The sequence below is a fragment of the Suncus etruscus genome, chromosome 9 (assembly GCF_024139225.1).
Source record: "Suncus etruscus isolate mSunEtr1 chromosome 9, mSunEtr1.pri.cur, whole genome shotgun sequence".
Taxonomy (NCBI): Eukaryota; Metazoa; Chordata; class Mammalia; order Eulipotyphla; family Soricidae; genus Suncus; species Suncus etruscus.
Window position 1 is genome coordinate 7,641,226 of NC_064856.1, and position 18,711 is coordinate 7,659,936.

Below are 18,711 nucleotides of genomic sequence, written 5' to 3' on the forward strand. Positions count from 1 at the left end.
TCCTGGCTTGGGGGACCATATGGGACACAGGGGGATCGAACCGCGGTCCGTCCAAGGCTAGTGCAGGCAAGGCAGGCACCTTACCTTTAACGCCACCGCCCGGCCCCTCCTACTTGCTTCTTAAGGCTTCGGCGCACCCCATTCCCAGGCCGTCGTTTGTCCTTCCTTCACCCCGCCCGGTGTTTTCCTGGCACCTCCTGCCCACCTCCGCGATGTGGGCCACGGACTGAAGTTTCCGACCCGACTGCCCAGAGCGTCTGCGTCGCTTCCAGAAAGCAATCGGGGGGCCAGAGAGATAGCATGGAGGGTGGGCAAACGTTTGCCTGGCATGCAGAAGAACGGTGGTTCGAATCCCATAGGGCATCCCCTAGGGTCCCCCCCAGAGCCTGCCAGGAGCGATATCTGAGCCGTAGAGCCAGTAGGAAGCCCTGGGTGCCACCGGATGTGACCCCAAAACCAAATATATATATAGTTGTATATTCTAAACAAATCCCTTACTAGACATGAGTTGCAACATGTCCCTGTTGTTCTATGGGACTTTATTTTTATATTACTGATACTAGCTTTTTCATTTTTAATGAAAAAACTTTAAATTTGGGGGGCCGGCGAGATAAGACAGCATAGAGGTAGGGCGTTTGCTTTGCTTGCATGCAGAAGGACGGCGGTTCGAACCCCATATGGCATTCCATGGGGTCCCCCTCTTGAGCCTGCCAGGAGCGATTTCTGAGCACAGAGCCAGGAGGAACCCCTGAGCAAAGCCGGGTGGGACCCCAAAAAGCCAAAACCCCCAAAAGAAACAAACCCAGAAGCAATCGGCACCTGCCCCGAGGGGCCCCAGGCCTCCCTCACGGCCGTGGCTGCTTTTCGGGGTCGGACCCAGGCCCAACCCCGTCAGCCTGCTTTGGGGTCACCCTGGGCCTGCAGGTGGCTGCGGACACGCAAAAGCCAGCGCCACCCCAGGCTCTGGGCGGGCCCCCAAGTTCGTCTCCCCCGAAGCTCCGCATTCCCTCCGGGCGCCCCCGAGGAAGCCGAGTGCCCCCCACTGGCCCCGGCCCGAGCGCGGTGACAACTCACCTGGAGCAGCCGCGACCCCGCGGCCTGGGCCGGAGCAGCGCGGGGGGAGCTCCCCCCACCCGCAGCTGGGCGGAGAAACGGGCGTGGCTATTAGGGGAGGGGCGTTCTGTGATAGGTCGGGTCGAAAGGGCGGACCGAACGCTCATTGGTCTATTTGCGGGGGCGGGTCGGCTGGGCCTGCCATTGGTTCGACGGAGGCCGTTGACTCGCGGGATTGGTTCTCGGGCTTCTCGGGCCCGCCCTAGGAGGGAGCGGCTGGCGCGGAAGTGCACATGCTCTTCTCCCCCTGTTGAGCTTGCTCCTTGGTTCCTGGGGACTCCAAGGGGAGGTTAACTAGGCCGGGCTCGAAGCCGAGTGGACGGACAGTCGACCTCCGAGTTTGGGGCTCGCACGGTCCCCCAGCCCTAACCTTAACCTGAGCCAGTGTACGTTGAGGGCCACGGGTCATTTTTTTTTGGGGGGGGTGTTGTTTTTTAAGGTCACACCCAGCAGCGCTCAAGGGTTTGGCCTTCTTTAGCCAAGATGGTGAAAACTGGTGGAAAATCATTCCTTCCCACCCACATCTAATGCTCTCGTGTCTAATTCTTGGAGGAAAACCATTAGGAGTGTGGGAAGTGGTTCCCAACTATAACTCACTCCTGTCTTCATTGTCCTTTGCAGGACATTAAAAAGCAATCAGCTTCTGCAAGAACACATTGAGATCCTGTCTTCAGTTTTTTTGGTTTTATTTTTGTTTTGTTTGGTTGTTTGGTTGGTTGGTTTTTGTTTGTTTGTTTGTTTGTTTTTTTGGATCACACCCAGCAGCGCTCAGGGGTTCTCCTGGCTCTACGCTCAGGAATTGCTCTGGCAGGCTCAGGGGACCATATGGGATGCCGGGATTCGAACCACCTTCCTTCTGCATGCAAAGCAAACGCCGTGTGTGTGTGTGTGTGTGTGTGTGTGTGTGTAACCACCTTCCTTCTGCATGCAAAGCAAACGCCGTGTGTGTATTGGGTGGTGGGTTTGGGCAGTGCTCAGGGGTTACTCCTGGCTCTACACTCAGAAATCGCACCCAGCTGGCTCAGGGGACTATATGGGGTGGCAGGATTCCAATCACCGTCCTACATGCAAGGCAAACGCCCCACCTCCGTGCTATCTCTCCGGCCCCAAGATCCTGTCTTTATCTATTTGGGCTGCTATAATAAAACTACCACGGGATGGATGTCTTAGCAACAAATGTTTACTCTTAGTCCAAGGTCAAGATGACCCTCAAATTCCTGAGCTATGAACAAAACCCTGAACTTTGATGGGGACGTGATGCAAAACTAAAACAAAATAAAATTCAGCTTCTCTAATAAAAGCCCACTTCCTGTGTCTTAGACCATTATAAAATAAAACCCACGAGTTTGTGAGATCACCCTACATGCAAACCTCAGGCGCACGGGTCTGAAGAAGTAGGGTAGCCACAAGAAATAATAAACCAACCAGTAAGAAAGAAATATAGAGCCAGCGGCTTCTCGCCTCATGATCTCTGCCTTTGCCAAAAGCCAAAACTACGGGGGCCAAAGAGATAGCACAGTGGTAGGGCATTTGCCTTGCACATGGTCGACCAAGGATGGACCTGGGACAGACCCCGGACAGACATGGGTTCAATCCCCAGCATCCCATATGATCCTCCGAGCCTGCCAGGAGCAATTTCTTAGTGCAGAGTCAGGAGTAACCCCTGAGTACAGCTGGGTGTGACCCAAAAACCAAAAATAAAATAAAATAAAATTCACCAGGAATGGAAAGGTCAAGAGAGACAAAAGCACTTATATAGGTGGGTTTTTACATATCATAGAAAGGTGTTTATGGGAAAGAGGAAGATGGGGATCACCTTTGTTTTGGGTTAATAGCTGGGTGTAATCTTATGGACCACAGGCTTTATTTATTTATTTATTTATTTATTTGGTTTTTGAGTCATAGCTGAGGGTGCTCAGGGGTTACTCCTGGCTCTATGACTCAGAAATCGCTTCTGGTAGGCTCGGGGGACCATATGGATGCCAGAATTTGAACCACCATCCTGTATGCAAGGCAAACGCCCTACCTCATGCTATTTCTCAAGCCCCCATAGGCTTTATTTTTTGTTGTTGGTTTTAGTTTTTAGGGTCACAGCAGTCAAGGCTTACTCCTGGCTCTGTGCTCAGAAATTTCATGGCACCATAATTTGCCTTTCCATATCCCTTATGTTTTGGTGGGCCTATGCAAACAAATGCCACTTTAATACCGTTTTTTACTATGTTCCCTTGACTCCAATCCTTAAGAAAAACAACCCACTAAAACTTTTGAGGCTAACTTAAACTAGTAAGCATGTGCATGGAACTAGAGAAATGTACTTTGCCCTCAATGTTTAAGGAGTTACATAAGTCTAATGTCTTTAGATTATATTGTGTGCTGCTAAGAAATAGTATGTACTACAACTGGGGATTTGAGGGACAAAGTAATTGTATTGTACATGGGTTCAGTTTTGTTTTTCTTAATGTTCTTTGGCTGAAAGTTCAAGGCTGGGATATCATCGATGGGACTACCGAGAATTCTGTTTATGGGTGATTGGGCTTCCACTGTAACTTTACCCTGTCCTCTTTCTTTGCATCTTTGTTGTCATAATTAAAATAATAAAAAAAAAAAAGAAAGAAATTTCATGGCAATCTCAGGCGACTATATGGGATGCCCAGGATTGAACCCAATTTGGTTTTTTGTTTTGTTTTTAGTTTTTTGGGTCACACCCAGCCACACTCAGGGGCTACTCCTGGCTCAGTGCTCAGAAATCGCTCCTGGCAGGCCCAGGGGACCATATGGGATGCCTGGATTTGAACCACCGTCCATCCTGGATCCGCTGCTTGCAATGCAAATGCCCTACCGCTGTGCTATATCTCCACCCCCCCCCCCACCCTCATTGGTTTTGTGTAATGCAAATGCCTTACCCTCTGTGCTATCACTCCAGCCTCTGAATTGATATTTTGAGGAGGCTCTACCCAGAGTGCTTGGAAGTTGTTCCCAGAAGTGCATGGGGAACCATGTGGTGCTGGGACTAGAACCCAGGGCTCCAATATCCAAAGTAACAGTCCTGGTCTTTGACCTATCTTCCTGGCCCTAAATGGAGTCTTTCTTTTTCATTTTTCTTTTTTGGGCCACACTGGTGGTGTTCAGGGCTTACCCCCAGGGATACTCACAGTTTGCAGTCTTGAATCCAGGCTTCCCACATGCAAAGCTCTTGCCTTTTGAGCTATCTCCCTAACCCCTAGACTTATTTTTCTAGGCTGTATCGGTCAGTGCTAATCTACAAAGTAAATCGCCTTTGTGGAGGGGAGAATCTGGACCACATCTTGCATTGCTCAGGGACTATTCCTGGCTCTGTGCTCAGGAGTCACTTTTTTTGAACCAATTATGGTGTTGAGGATTTAACTGGGATTGGCTGTCTACAAAGCAAGCTCCTTACCCACTGTGCTTTCTTTTTATTTTTTTGGGGGGGGAGGGTTACACCTGATGGCACTCAGGAGTTACTTCCTGGCTCTGTGCTCAGGATTTACTCCTGGTAGGCTCAGGGGGCCTTATGGAATGCCTAGGATCAAACTTGAGTTGGCCACGTGCAAAGCAAATGCTCTACCCCAAGTACTATTAAGCACTAACCCCACCGACTATACTTTCTCTCTGGCCCCAAATACTCTTTTTGTTTATTTGTTTTAGTTTAGGTTTTAGGGTCACACCCAGCGATGCTTAGGGTTTACTCCTGGCTCTGCGCTCAGAGATTGCTCCTGGCAGGCTCGGGGGACCATATAGGATGCCAGGAATCGAACTCAGGTTCATTCTGGGTTGGCTGCATGCTACCTCTCTGCCCCCAAAATACTCTTTTTTTTTAATTTCATATCATTAAAGTAAATCACTGTGATTTACAATTATTCTTAGTTGGGTTTTAGACATATAGCACTCCAGCACCAACCCTGCTACTAGTGTCAACTTCCTGCCACCAGAGTTTCCAGGTTCCCTCTCCTACCCTTTCAAGCCCCACCAAAATAACTCTTACTTAACAAAGGTCAATGCCATGGAAAGAAAGGCAGTTGCAGAGAAGTCCAGAGAGACATGACGGAGTTTGTAACTGGGATCCAGCATTGGAACTAAAAACAGAAAAAGTACAACAGGGTACCAATAGTGCAAGGCTGTCAAGATAGTTAAGAACATTCTAGCTGTTAATTGTCTGGGTTCAATCACTGGATTGTGACTGTAGAAGATTCACATTTGTATTCATTTATCTCTCCCCTTCCTTTGGTAGTTGTGACAGCCATGCCTACTGACTGAGGTGCTCACACGTTTGTTAAGATCACCTGCTTAGTTTGTGAGGGTCCCAAATTTTCTGGTTTCCAGAGTTGTTGGGGTGGGCTTAAGGAATGAATTCTTGAGCTCACACCTAAGTCAAACTCTTTACCATTAAAACTATCCCAGGACCCCAGAAGTCAGATTATTATTTTATTATTATTTGGGGGCTTTTTTGGGGGGTCCCACAGCCAGTTGTGTTCAGGACTTACTCCTAGCTCTGTGATCAAGGATCTCTCTTGGAGGGGACCTGGGGACTTCGTGGAGCACCAAGAATTGAACCCAGGTTGGTTGTTTGCACCATTGTTTTCTCTCTCTCTCTCTCTCTCTCTCTCTCTCTCTCTCTCTCTCTCTCTCTCTCTCTCTCTCTCTCTCTCTCTCCATTGTTCTCTCTCTCTCTCTCTCACCATTGTTCTCTCTCTCTCTCTCTCTCTCTCTCTCTCTCTCTCTCTCTCTCTCTCTCTCTCTCTCTCTCTCTCTCTCTCTCTCCTTACTATTATTTAGTTCGTTTTGAGGTTGCACTCAGTGGCGCTTAGTGGCTACTTGTGGCTGACTGAACTCTTGAATACAATGTATGCACTCAACTCTTTAAGTTATTCCCCATTTGTACTATTTTCTTTTTTGACTGCTTTGTAAATCTAAAGTTGTTACAATAAATTTTAAAATGAAAAAAAAAAAATCTTTTGCGCCTGTCTACTTACATGTCTTTTACTGTTTTCTTTTTTTTTTTTTTTTTATTTTGGTGGGTTTGAGGGGGGGCTTGGGGTATACATGGGCTCTGTTTAGAGTTTACTCCTGTGCTCAGGGACCACCCCTGGAGAAAACTGAGGTACCCTATGGGGCGCCAGGGATTATACTCAGATCTGCTGCAGATTGCACTCTCTCTGGTCCCTACCTCCTCTTTTCTCATTCGTCATTGTTGATGTGATAGTGGACAATGGTTCCAGAGAGATCTCTGACCCAGGCTGCCTCACCTCCATAATGAGGGCAGCATCTTCCCAGTTAAAGTTCATCCCCTGGCAAGAGGTCTAAGCCAGCACCCCAGAAAGGTCTGTACTTCATGTGTGAGCCTTCTGCAACCAACAGCTTATGTTTCTCCCCAGAGAGCTGTCAAGTCAAAGATAGTGCCTGAGGGCTCCCAAAAAGGGAAATGTCCTCACTTCTGAGTACCTTCAGGGATTCTCCTGAACAAAAAAACAAAATCTGGGGGCCAGAGCAATGGTACAGAGGGTAGGGCATTTGCCTTTCACACAGATGCAGGTTTGATCCTCTGAGCCCACTACAAAGTGTACAGTGTAAAGTGAGGAGTAACCCCTGAGCACCACAGGGTATGACCCAAAATTAAAAACCAAAGCAAAAAATTCAGGTCTGACGAGATAGTAAACCAAGGGCATTTGTCTTGCATGCAGCAGATCTGGGTTCAATCCCAGCACTCCTAGCACCACCAGGAGTGATTCCTGAGGGCACAGCCAGTAGTAACCCCTGAGCACCATCCGATGTGGCCCAAATTCCTCTCCTACACACATAAAAAATCTCTGTCTTGGGCTGGGGCAATAGTATAACAGATAGATCCCTTGCCTTGCACACTGCCAATCTGGATTGGGTCCCCAGCATCTCATATGGTCCTCCAGCACCACCAGGAGTGATCCCTGATCTCAGAGCAAGGGCTAAGTCCTAAACACTGCCTGGTGTGGCTTCCAAAGAAAGAAACAAACAAAAACACCAGAAAAGAAACATACATATGAACTTGTTTAATTCCTGGGCTTCTGCCTCCCGTGGGAGTCCTTGCAGCACCCAGTTCCTTGCCACAGTGTTCCTTCTGCTTCCTTGGAGCCCAAGAGGTACTCACTCAGAATCTGGAGTCCAGAGCAGTCCAGGGTGGGTTCTCTATCAGAGGCTTTTTCCTGATGCTGATTTTACACATATGAAACACATCAATCTTGAGTATACAGCTTGATTTGGGGGTGAGAGGCTAGGTGGGATTCATCCAACAATGCTCCTAAGTGTCCCAGGTGGTGGTGCTCATGGAACCATATGTAGTGCTGGGGAACAAACTAGGGTCTGCTGATGCATGAAAGGAGCCATATCTCCTTATCTCTCCAATTCTCCAACTTGATTTTCATCATACTAAATACTTGTATAAAAGGGGCCGGCGAGGTGGCGCTAGAGGTAAGGTGTTTGCCTTGCAAGCGCTAGCCAAGGAAAGATCGCAACCGCAGTTCGATCCCCTGATGTCCCATATGCCCCCCCCCAAGCCAGGGGCAATTTCTGAGTGCTTAGCCAGGAGTAACCCCTGAGCATCAGATGGGTGTGGCCCGAAAAACCAAAAAAAAAAAAAATACTTGTATAAAAATATCTAGCTCAGGAACTAGAGAGATAGCACAGCAGTAGAGCATTTGCCTTGCAAACGGTCAACCCAGGACAGTGGGTGGTTCGAATCTCGGCATCCCTATGGTCCCCTGTGCCTGCCAGGGGCAATTTCTGCAATTTCTGAGTGCAGAGCCAGGAGTAACCCCTGAGCGTCGCCAGGTGTGACCCAAAATCAAACAAACAAACAAACAAAAAATATCTAGCTCAGGAGCCAGAGCAGTGGTGCAAGCAGTAGAGCATTTGCCTTGCACAAGCTAACCTAGGACGGATCTCGATTCAATCCTCTGGCGTCCCATATGGGTCTCCCAAGCCAGGGGCCATTTCTGAGTTCATAGCCAGGAGTAAACCCTGAGCATCACCAGGTGTGGCCCAGAAACCAAAAACAACCCCCCCAAAAATCTAGCTCAATATCTAAAACTTTACATTTACCTAGAAAGTTTCCTTATACTTCTGCTTTTTAACCCCCTGCTCTCCCCTTCCAATATTATTCTAATTTCATCGCCATCTTATGCCACAACTTTCTTTATTCTTTCTTGGACGCGTGGCCAACTAGGCCCAGCACTATGAGAGGGTCAGAGAACATGGTGCTGAGCCTATAATATTTTTGTTTGGCTTTGGTTTTGTTTTAAGACCACACCCAGCAATACTCAGGGGTTATCCTTGGCTCTGCCCTCAGGATTTACTCCTGGCAGTACATGGGACCATAGGGATGCCAGGGATCAAACCTGAGTGAGCCTTGTGCAAAGCAAGTGCCCTAACTGCTGTCTACCACCCCAGGTCAGACTCTCCCCTGCTGAGAATGGTCTCAGTCATTCCCATGGTGCTTAGGTCCTTCTGGCCACACCCAGAAGTGCTCAGGACCCTCCAATCTACACCAAGCAATGCTCAGGGGAGTGCATAGTGTGAGAGATTGAACCAGAATTGGCTGCATACACAGCGTGTTTGTTATTTACACCTGAATACTCTCTCCTGCCTATAAACAACTCTGTGTTCAGGGATCACAAGCTGGGTTGACTGCATGCAAGGCAAATGGCCTATCCTCTGTACTATAGCTCCTGCTCCCTTTAGTTTCCCTACAGTCTTTTTGGTAGTGGTGAGGGAGAGGATTGAGCCACAACCAGCAGAAGTTTTGGAGGTACTCCTGGATCTGTGACCAGTGGTCTCTCCCAGCAGTGTTTGTGTGACCATGATGGTCAGAGATTGAATCAACTGCGAAGTTGCATGCAATATTCTCTCTCTCTGACCCATATGTCATACTTTTCATCTTCTCTTTCCATTGTATTTGGGGGTGGGTGGGTAGGGGTTTTGGTATCACTCTAAGTGATATTCAAGATTCACTTCCGGGCTGGGCGGTGGCGCTAAAGGTAAGGTGCCTGCCTTGCCTGCGCTAGCCTTGGACGGACCGCGGTTCGATCCCCCGGTGTCCCATATGGTCCCCCAAGCCAGGAGCAACTTCTGAGCACATAGCCAGGAGTAACCCCCGAGCGTTACCGGGTGTGGCCCAAAAACCAAAAAAAAAAAAAAAAAAAAAAAGATTCACTTCCGGCTCTCTGCTCAGGGATCACTCCTGGAAAGGCTTGGAGCCTATGAGATGTCAGGGAGGGATCAAACTTGGGTCTGCCATGTACAAGGCAAGTGCCTGACCAATGTACTATCTCTCCAACCTCATTTTTTGTTTGTTTGTTTATTTGTTTGGGAGAATACACCTAAGATTTACCGGTGGCTTTGAGCTTGGAAAACCACCTAGTGCTGGGATTTAAATCCCAGATTCCTGCATAGAAAGCATTTGTCTCCAATTTAGGGAGCTTTGACCAGAGAGATAGCATGGAGCTAAGGCTTTTGCCTTACCAGGAGCGATTTCTGAGCATAGAGTCTGGAGTAACCCCTAAGCACTGCCGGGTGTGACCCAAAAATCTTAAAAAAATAAAAAAAAAAAAAGGGGGTAGATGAGGGCAACATATAGTCACGTGTAGCCAGGCACCATGTACAGGTAATAGATTGCCCATCAACAACTTTTTAACTCTGTATTGTGGTGAATCAATAAAAAATATTTACTAAAAACATAGGGCAGAATATATTTCATTTTTTTTTTAAAAAACCTTAACTGTAGTTTAGCAGAGATTGCTCACTATCCCTGAGTGGAGGCAACTGGCATTTTTCTTCTTCCTGGTCTAAAGTCTATCACAGATCCCTTGGGCCCATCCTTGGTCAGGTAAAGAGCATAAATACCTGCTTTCCTGTTTCCTGTTTACTAGAACCAAGAGACTATAGCAGCACTGTCTGTCACTGGCCTGCACAGCCCAGTTTAGATATCAGTGGGGCAGCAAGTTATCCTGAGTGCCAGAGAGATAGTACAGGGGTTAGAACACTTGCCTTGCATGCAGCCAACCCTATGTTTGATCCTTGACACTGCATCTGGCTTGGCACTTTGATAAGGTTGAGTTGTGTAGCAGGAACATTTCTTTCTTTCTTTCTTTTTTTTTTTAGCAGGAACATTTCTGTCATAGGGTGACAGGTGTGGCCATGGGCTCATCAGGCAGAAAGGGGAATCTGCCAGCTCCAATCTGTGAAGGCCTCAGAGTTCTTAGCCTGGACCAGTCTACCAGGAAATAGTTGATAATTATTATTTTCTTTTCAAGCCTACTAGTGGAGTGGCACTGCTTTTCTGCTGGGGAGATGGTGAATGTGGGTAGAGACTGATGGATTTTCCATTGGTGTGGGGGAATAAAGAGGGATAGGGACATGACTTGATTCCATTTCAAGAATACCCCAGAGATTTCAACCTATATGAAAGACTAAGGTGTAAAATGGGTGAGACTTCCCAGGCACCATGTTTCTAACCCCTCAGATGGATTGGTTTGATGAAGCAAGGTAGTGGCTGAGAAATAATACACAGCAGTCAGAAGAGATATTCATTGCAGTCAGCTTGCTTTATTTTTCATGACCTTTCTCTGCCATGTGCTTTTTCCATCTGCCATGTGCTCTCACTACCCTTTGCTGCCTATGCCATATGCTTTCTCTCTCATCTCTCTTTTGAGCACAAAGCCAGCACTTTTTCTTTATTATCCAGAACCCCATCCACCAGGGTAGGGGAAGGCCCTGTAATCTAGGTGGGCTTTTACATACCACAAAAAGAGCTTAGAGAAACAGGAAGTTGGGGGAAGGGTTACACTAAGGTGCTCATCATAGTTTTGTTTTGATTTTGTTTTTGACACACCTGGCCATATTCAGGGGATACTCCTGGCTTTGCACTCAGGAATTACACTCCTTGTGGTACTTGGGGACCACATGGTATGTGGGAGATTGAATCCAGATCAGCCACATGTAAGACAAAAGCCCCTATCTGCTTTGCTATTTCTCTAATCTTAGTTTATCATATTTTCTTTTTTATTATATTTTCTTGAGTTCTTAATTTTTTCTTTTTCTTTTATTTATTTATAATTATTTTTTAGTTTGGGGGCCATATGCAGTGGTGCTCAGGGGTTACTCCTGGCTCTGCATTCAGAAATCACTCCTGGCAGGCTTGGGGGACATATGGGATGCTGGGAACAGAACCTGGGTCCGTCCCATGTTGGCCATGTGCAAGGTAAACTCCCTACCACTGTGCTATTGCTCCGGCCCGCCCCCCCCCCCAATTTTTTTTCTCTCTGACCCCAATTTTTTTTTTAGAGGTCAGGATGATAATACAAGTGAATAGGGTACTTGCCTTGCATATGGCTGATCTGGATTCTGTCCTAGCCTACCAGGAGTAATTTCTGAGCAAAGAGCCTGGAGAAACCACTGAACATCATCAGATGTGACCCAAAAAACAAACAAACAATTTGGGATCAGAGCTATTGTACAGCAGATAGGGTGTTTGCCTTGCACGTGGCTGACCCATGTTTAATACCCAGCACACCATATTGTTCCCTGAGCACTGCAAGGAGTGACTCCTGAGCACAGAGACAGGAGTAATGCCTGAGCACCGCTGGGTGACATCCAAAAGCCAAAAAACTTATTATGGCACTATGATTTACCAAGTTGTTCATAATACAGTTGTTTTAGGCATTAAATGTTCTTTTTTATTTTGTTTTGTTTTTCGGTCACACCCGGTGACGCTCAGGGGCTACTCTTGGTTATGCGTTCAGAAATCGCTCCTGGCTTGGGGGGGGGGGTGCCATACTGGATGCCGGGGGATCAAACCGTGGTCTGTCCTAAGCTAGTGCAGGCAAGGCAGACACCTTACCGCTTTTGCCACCATTCTGGCCCTGGCATTAAATGCTCTGACAACAATCCCATCACTAGTGTGACCTTCCCTTCACCAGTGTCTCTAATTTCCCATATACCATACTAGCATCCACCCTAGAAGACGGACAAATTTACTTCATATTGTTTGTTGGAACAGAAAAACAAATGGAATTATAAAAACTTAGATCAACAAGGGTCAATTTGAAATCATTGTTGTATCTCTCCATGGTGTTACTAAAGTCAGTGTCTAGAGATTTTTGGGCTGTGGTTGGTGAGAGTTGAATCTTCTGTGTTACTGTTTACTTCTGGGGTCAGAGCTATAGCACAGTAGTAAGGCATTTGCCTTGCACGCAGCCAATACAGGATAGACCTCAGTTCAAATCCCGGTATCCCATACAGTCCCCGGAGCCTGCCAGGAGCGACTTCTGAGCGCAGAGCCAGGAGTAACCCCTGAGAGCTGCAGAGTGTGGGCCAAAACATACAAACAAACAAACAAACAAAAAAGAATAATTTTGAGGCTGGAGCAATAGCACAGTGGGTAGGGCTTTTGCCTTACATGCGGCTTACCTGGGCTCTAATTCTTGGCATCCCATATGGTTTCCCTAACCTACAAAGAATGATTCCTGAGCGCAGAGCTAGGAGTAACCCCTGAACGTAGTTGGGTGTGACAAGAAAAGAAAATAAAAGAAGAAAAAAGAAAAGGGGCCGGAGAGATGGCATGGAGCTGGGCCTTGTATGCAGAAAGACAGTGGTTTGAATCCTGGCATTCTATATGGTCCCCCATGCCTGCCAAGAGTGATTTCTGAGCAGAGTCAGGACTAATTCCTGAGCACTGCCTGGTGTGACCCAAAAACCAAAAACCAAAAGAAAAGAAAAGAAAGAATAAAAAGAAAAGGAAAAAAGCATATTTCCCAAGTAGTCTGGTCTAGGCTGATACTTCTGTAGCCTTTTCAAAATGGTGGTGGTGTTGGGGGAGTGGGGATTCCTTTTTCTGTCTGAAACCACAGAAGCCCAGAACTACACCCAACACCCTTCACAGAAACAGCTCAGCTCCACAATTTACCCTTTTCCAGTAAGCCTGATGATTACTCTATAACTTCCTAATGATATTTTCTGAGATACAACTGTGCTGACACTACTATAACATTAACAGGATTTATAAATCTGAAAAGTTGGTGGCTTGGCAGTTTGATAAGGTTAAATTATAAATTATAAATTTATAATTTATATATAATTATAAATTTGTAAATTTCATTATATTTATAAATCATAAATTTTCTGCCAGGAAGATGAGTCATTATTTTATTTATTTATTTATTTATTTATTTATTTATTTATTTATTTTTGTTTTTTAGGTCATACCTGGCAGTGCTCAGGGGCTACTCCTGGCTCTACGCTCAGAAATTGCGTCCAGCAGGCTCGGGGCACCATATGGGATGCCGGGATTTGAACCACCATCCTTCTGCATGCAAGGCAAATGCCTTACCTCCATGCTATTTCTCTGGCCCCTTTTTTTTTTTAATGTAAAAAGCAGTTTTGTTCAAGGTTCAAGGTTCAGTTTATTCAAGAGAGAGAGAGAGAGAGAGCTCAAACTTCTCCAGAGATAGAGTTTCAGAATACATCTCAGAGTTAAAGTATAAAAGTACACAACTCAAGAGGGCAGAAACAGGCAACATTTGCATGTTGACACCATGTGGATGGGCTGGCAACACACATGTACACCTTATTCTATTTTTTTTTTATTTTTGGGCCACACCTGGTGACGCTCAGGGGTTGCTCCTGGCTTGGGGGACCATATGGGACGTCAGGGGATCGAACCGCGGTTCATCCAAGGCTAGCGCAGGCAAGGCAGGCACCTTACCTCCAGCGCCACCGCCCGGCCCCCTTATTCTATTTTTTTTAGTTCACTTGTGAAGTTTACAAATCTAGACTAGCAACCTTAGTGAGAGAGCCAGTCAGATATGTTGGATTTGGGTTCATAAAAAATTGCCCCACCAGAACCAGAGATAGCACAGCAGAGAAAGCATGACCATGATCTGAGTTCGATCCCTGGAAACCCATGCGGTTCCTAAACCTCACCAGGAGTAATCTCTGAGAGCAGAGCCAGCAGTAACCCCTGAGCATAACTGGATGTGGCCCAAATTCTCCACCGCCCATCCTCCCCCGCAATAGAACAGATAAATAGCAAGTATATGGGGGCCAGGAAGTAGTACAGCAATTATAGCCCACACCTAGCATGTGTCAGACATCGGTTCAATTGTCACTACACAGTCCACTCTGCGTATAGGGTGCAGCCATGGAGGCCCACAGCCACTGCCAAGTGTGGCCTGAGTGTCCCTAGTCCTGCAAGGCCTCATGTTGAACCACTGCCCAGCTTGCCAAAAATTGACAGTGGAGTCCTGGGCCTCCTCCTCCCTTGGAAGGTCCCTACCCCAGTACATAAAAGAGCCACCACTTCCTGAGTTCACAGTTCTCCCAGTCGGAGATTTGGGGCTGGGTTTTCTCTCCTCACTGGCTCTTGCTGCCAGTTCTGAGGAACTGTCTGGCTGGGCCAGGCCACTTGGCAGGTTTCCAGACACTCTCCCTGGAGATCACTCTCTGCAGCAGCAGCTCCTTGCTTTTTTGGTGATCTGGCAGGTTTTCAAGGTGGCAAAACAAAACAAAAAACAAACAAACAAACAAACAAAAACACCCAACTCCATTTAGGGGCTGGCACAATAGCGCAGGGGTAGGGCATTTGCCTTGCACGCGGGTGATCCAGGATGGTGGAACCCCAGCATTCCATATGGTCCTGCAAGCAAGCCAGGAGCAATTTCTGAGTCATAACCAGGAGTAACCTCTGAGAGTCACAGGGTGTGGCCCAAAAAGCAAACAACAACAACAATAACAATAACAACAACAACAACAATAAAACCCGGCTTAGACCAAGGCTCCAAGACATCTCACTCTTATTACATACTTTGACCCAAATTTAAGGCAGCGGGAACAGACATCCCTCACTCCAAAGGTGGTACTCCACCATGTTGCCACTGTGAGTGAAGGAGGGTGCAGTCAGGACAGGTTCCCACACTTGTCCACACACTTCCCATTCCAGCAGCTGCCAAGCTGTGACCTTTACTTTTCTATGAAAAGCAACAAGATTCCTTGTCTCTTATCTTCCCTGTCCTTTGCTTTTCTTCTTTTATTTTTTTTTGGGGGGTGGTGGTTTTGGGGTCACTCGTGGTATTGCTCAGAGTGCACTTCTGACCTTGAACTTCTGAAACTGTATTGATTGTATTATCTATGTGCTCTGTGTGTACCATTAGTTTCTTCCCATTTCCTTAATTATATATTCCAAATTGTTGAATTCGTTGGAGTAGGGTTTTTGCCATACTTGGGAGAGCTCAGGGACTATTCCTGGCAGTACTTTGGTGGCTTTATGTGATGCCAGAGATGGAACTGGGTCAGCCGCATGCAAGACAAGCACCTTAACCCCTGTACTATATTTTTAGCTCCTAATTAATTTCTTTTTCTTTTTGTTTTTTTTTTGTTTGTTTGTTTGTTTTGGTTTGGGGTCACACTGGCAGTGCTCAGGGGTTACTCGTGGCTCTACGCTCAGAAATCGCTCCTGGCAGGCTCAGTGGACCACATGGGATGCCAGGATTCGAAACACCAGTCTTCAGCATGCAAGGCAAACGCCTTACCTCCATGCTATCTCTCCGGCCCTAATTTATTTTTGAATGTGGCAATATTTTCTTCATTTTATTTTGCCTTCTTTTCTGTTCTGAATTTTTTTATGGATATGATATGTTCTTGAAACTAATGAAGGAGCTGCGGGATATGCAATGGTTAGGTTGCCTTTCTTTCACATGGCCAACTTGGTTTTTCAAATTTTATTTTATTATTTTATATATATAAATTATTTAATTGACTCACCATGAGATACAGTTACAGACTTGTTCATGACTGAGTTTTTTGTTTGCTTATTTGTTTGTTTTTGTTTTTTGGGTCACACCCGGTGGCTCTCAAGGTTTACTCTTGACTCTGCGCTCTCATTCCTGGCAGGCTCTGGGGACCATATGGGATGCTGGATTCTGTCCTGTGTTGACCGCTTGCAGGGCAAATGCCTTACTGCTGTGCTCTCTCTGGCCCCTCATGACTGAGTTTTAGTCATAGTGTACAACACCCTTCATCAGCGCATATTTTCCTATCACCAAAGTCTCTAATTTTCATCCCTTTCTTCCTCCTGCCCTCTCCCCTGCTGTCTCTGTGGCAAACATTTGTCTTCTCTTTCTCTTTCTCTCTCTTCCTTTTTTTCTTTTAGACACTGTGGTTTGCATATTGTTACTTAAGAGGGATCATGCATCTCATTTTATCTCCTTTCAGCACCCAGTTCTTGTCCAGAGTGATAATTTCCAACTATCCTTGTCATTGTGGTCCCTTCTCTTTCCTAACTGTACTCCTCTGCTATTTGCAGGAAGCTTCCTACCATGAACTAGTCTCCCTGGCCCTTGTCTCTATTGTTTTGGATATTAATACTATCTCTTTCTCTCTCTCTCTCTCTTTTTTGGTTTTTGGGTCACACCCAGCAGTGCTCAGGGGTTACTCCTGGATCTATGCTCAGAAATCGCCCCCGGCAGGCTTGGGGGATCATATGGGATGCTGGGATTCAAACCAATGTCCTTCTGCATGCAAGGCAAACGCCTTACCGGCCCACTATCTCTTTTTTTATACATCAAAAATTAGTTCGATCATTTTTATGTCTATCCCTCCCCCTCTGACTCATTTTGCTCAACTTAATACTTTTCATATCTATCCATGTATAGTATAAGCAAATTTCATGACTTCATTTTTCCTAACAGATCTATAGATGTACCATGGCTTCTTTATCCACTCATCTGTTCTCAGGCACTTGGGTTGTTTTCAGATTCTGGCTATTGTTTTTGTTGTTGTTGTTGTTGTTTGGGTTTTTTGTTTTGTTTAATTTTGTGGTTTTGGGGCCACACCCTGAAGTGCTCAGGGGTTACTCCTGGCTCTGTGCTTAGAAATTGCTCCTGCTGGGCCCGGAGAGATAGCACAGTGGCATTTGCCTTGCAAGCAGCCGATCTAGGACCAAAGGTGGTTGGTTCGAGTCCCGGTGTCCCATATGGTCCCCCGTGCCTGCCAGGAGCTATTTCTAAGCAGATAGCCAGGAGTAATCCCTGAGCACCACCGGGTGTGACCCAAAAAAAAAAAAATTACTCCTGCTAGGCTCTGGTGACTGCATGAAATGCTGGAGATAAAACCCAGGTTCGTCCCGGGTTGGCCACATGCAAGGCAAACGCCCTACCACTGTGCTATCACTCTGGACCCAGATTCTGGCTATTGTGATGAAAATAGGAATGCAGAGGGCCTTTCTGCATTGCCTTTATTTTATTTTATATTTTGTTTTTTGGGTCACACCTGGTGGCACTCAGAGGTTACTTTTGGCTTTACACTCACAAATCACTCCTGGCAGGCACGGGGACCATATGGGATGCTGGGATTCGAACCACTGTCTGTCCTAAATCAGCTGCATGCAAGGCAAATGCCCTACCGCTGTGCTATCTCTCTGGCCCTGCATTGCAGTTTGGGCCCCAAGCATATATTCCTAGGAATGGTATTACTAAGTCATATGGAAGTGTAATTTCTAGTTTTTTGAGAAATATCTATATTGTTTTCCAAAAAAGCTGAAGTAGTCATCATTCCCACCAGCAGTGAATGAGTCCCTTTCTCCCTGATCTGTGCCAGCACTGGTTGTTCTTGTTCTTTGTGACTTGTGCCATTCTCTGTGGTATGAGATGATATCTCATTGTTGTTTCGATCTGAATCTCCCTGATGATTAATGAAGTAAAGCTTTTTTTTTTTTTTTTTTTTTTTTTTGCTTTTTGGGTCACATCCTATGACACTCAGGGGTTACTCCTGGCTATGCACTCAGAAATCACTCCTGGCAGGCACAGGGGACCATATTGGATGCCTGGAATCAAATCAAGGTCCATCCTGGATTGGCTGCATGCAAGGCAAACGCCCTACTGCTGTGCTATTGCTCCAGGCCCCAGGGTGGAGCATTTTTATATGTGCATTTTGGCCTTCTGTATTTGCTTTTTGGGGATGTTTCTGTTCATCTTTTCTAACCATTTTTGACTGGGGTTAGATTTTTTTTCTTATTAAGCCTTTTAATTTAGATATTAACCCCTTATCAGATGGGTATTGGGTAAATAGTTTCTCCCATTCCATGAGCAGTCTTTGTATCCTAGTCACCATTTCCTTTAAGATATAGAAGCTTCTTTTTTGATGTAGTTTTTTTCTAAATTTTTGCTTCCATTTGCTTTGAGAGGATGAAACTGCCTTTAGCTTCAATGTCATGGAGAGTTCTGCCTGTTTTCCTTTATGTACCTTATGGCCAACTAAGTTTTGATTCCTGGCATCTATTATAATTTCCACCTCCTCAGCTCAACCAAGAGTAATCTCTTAATACAGTGTTAGGAGTGAACCCTGGACACTGCAATGTGAGACCTACCCCTCCCAATAGATACTAACTACAAAAGATAATAATTAGTTTTTGTTTGTTTGTATCACTCTTATATCCCCTTCATGACTTTCCTCTGAAACTATTTATTTATTTTCTGTGACAGGCCTATTGAGCTTTCTTTTCGGTTGCAGTCTTTCCTCAAATGTCTGGTGAAGTTTGTTCTTTTTTTTTTTTTTTTTGGT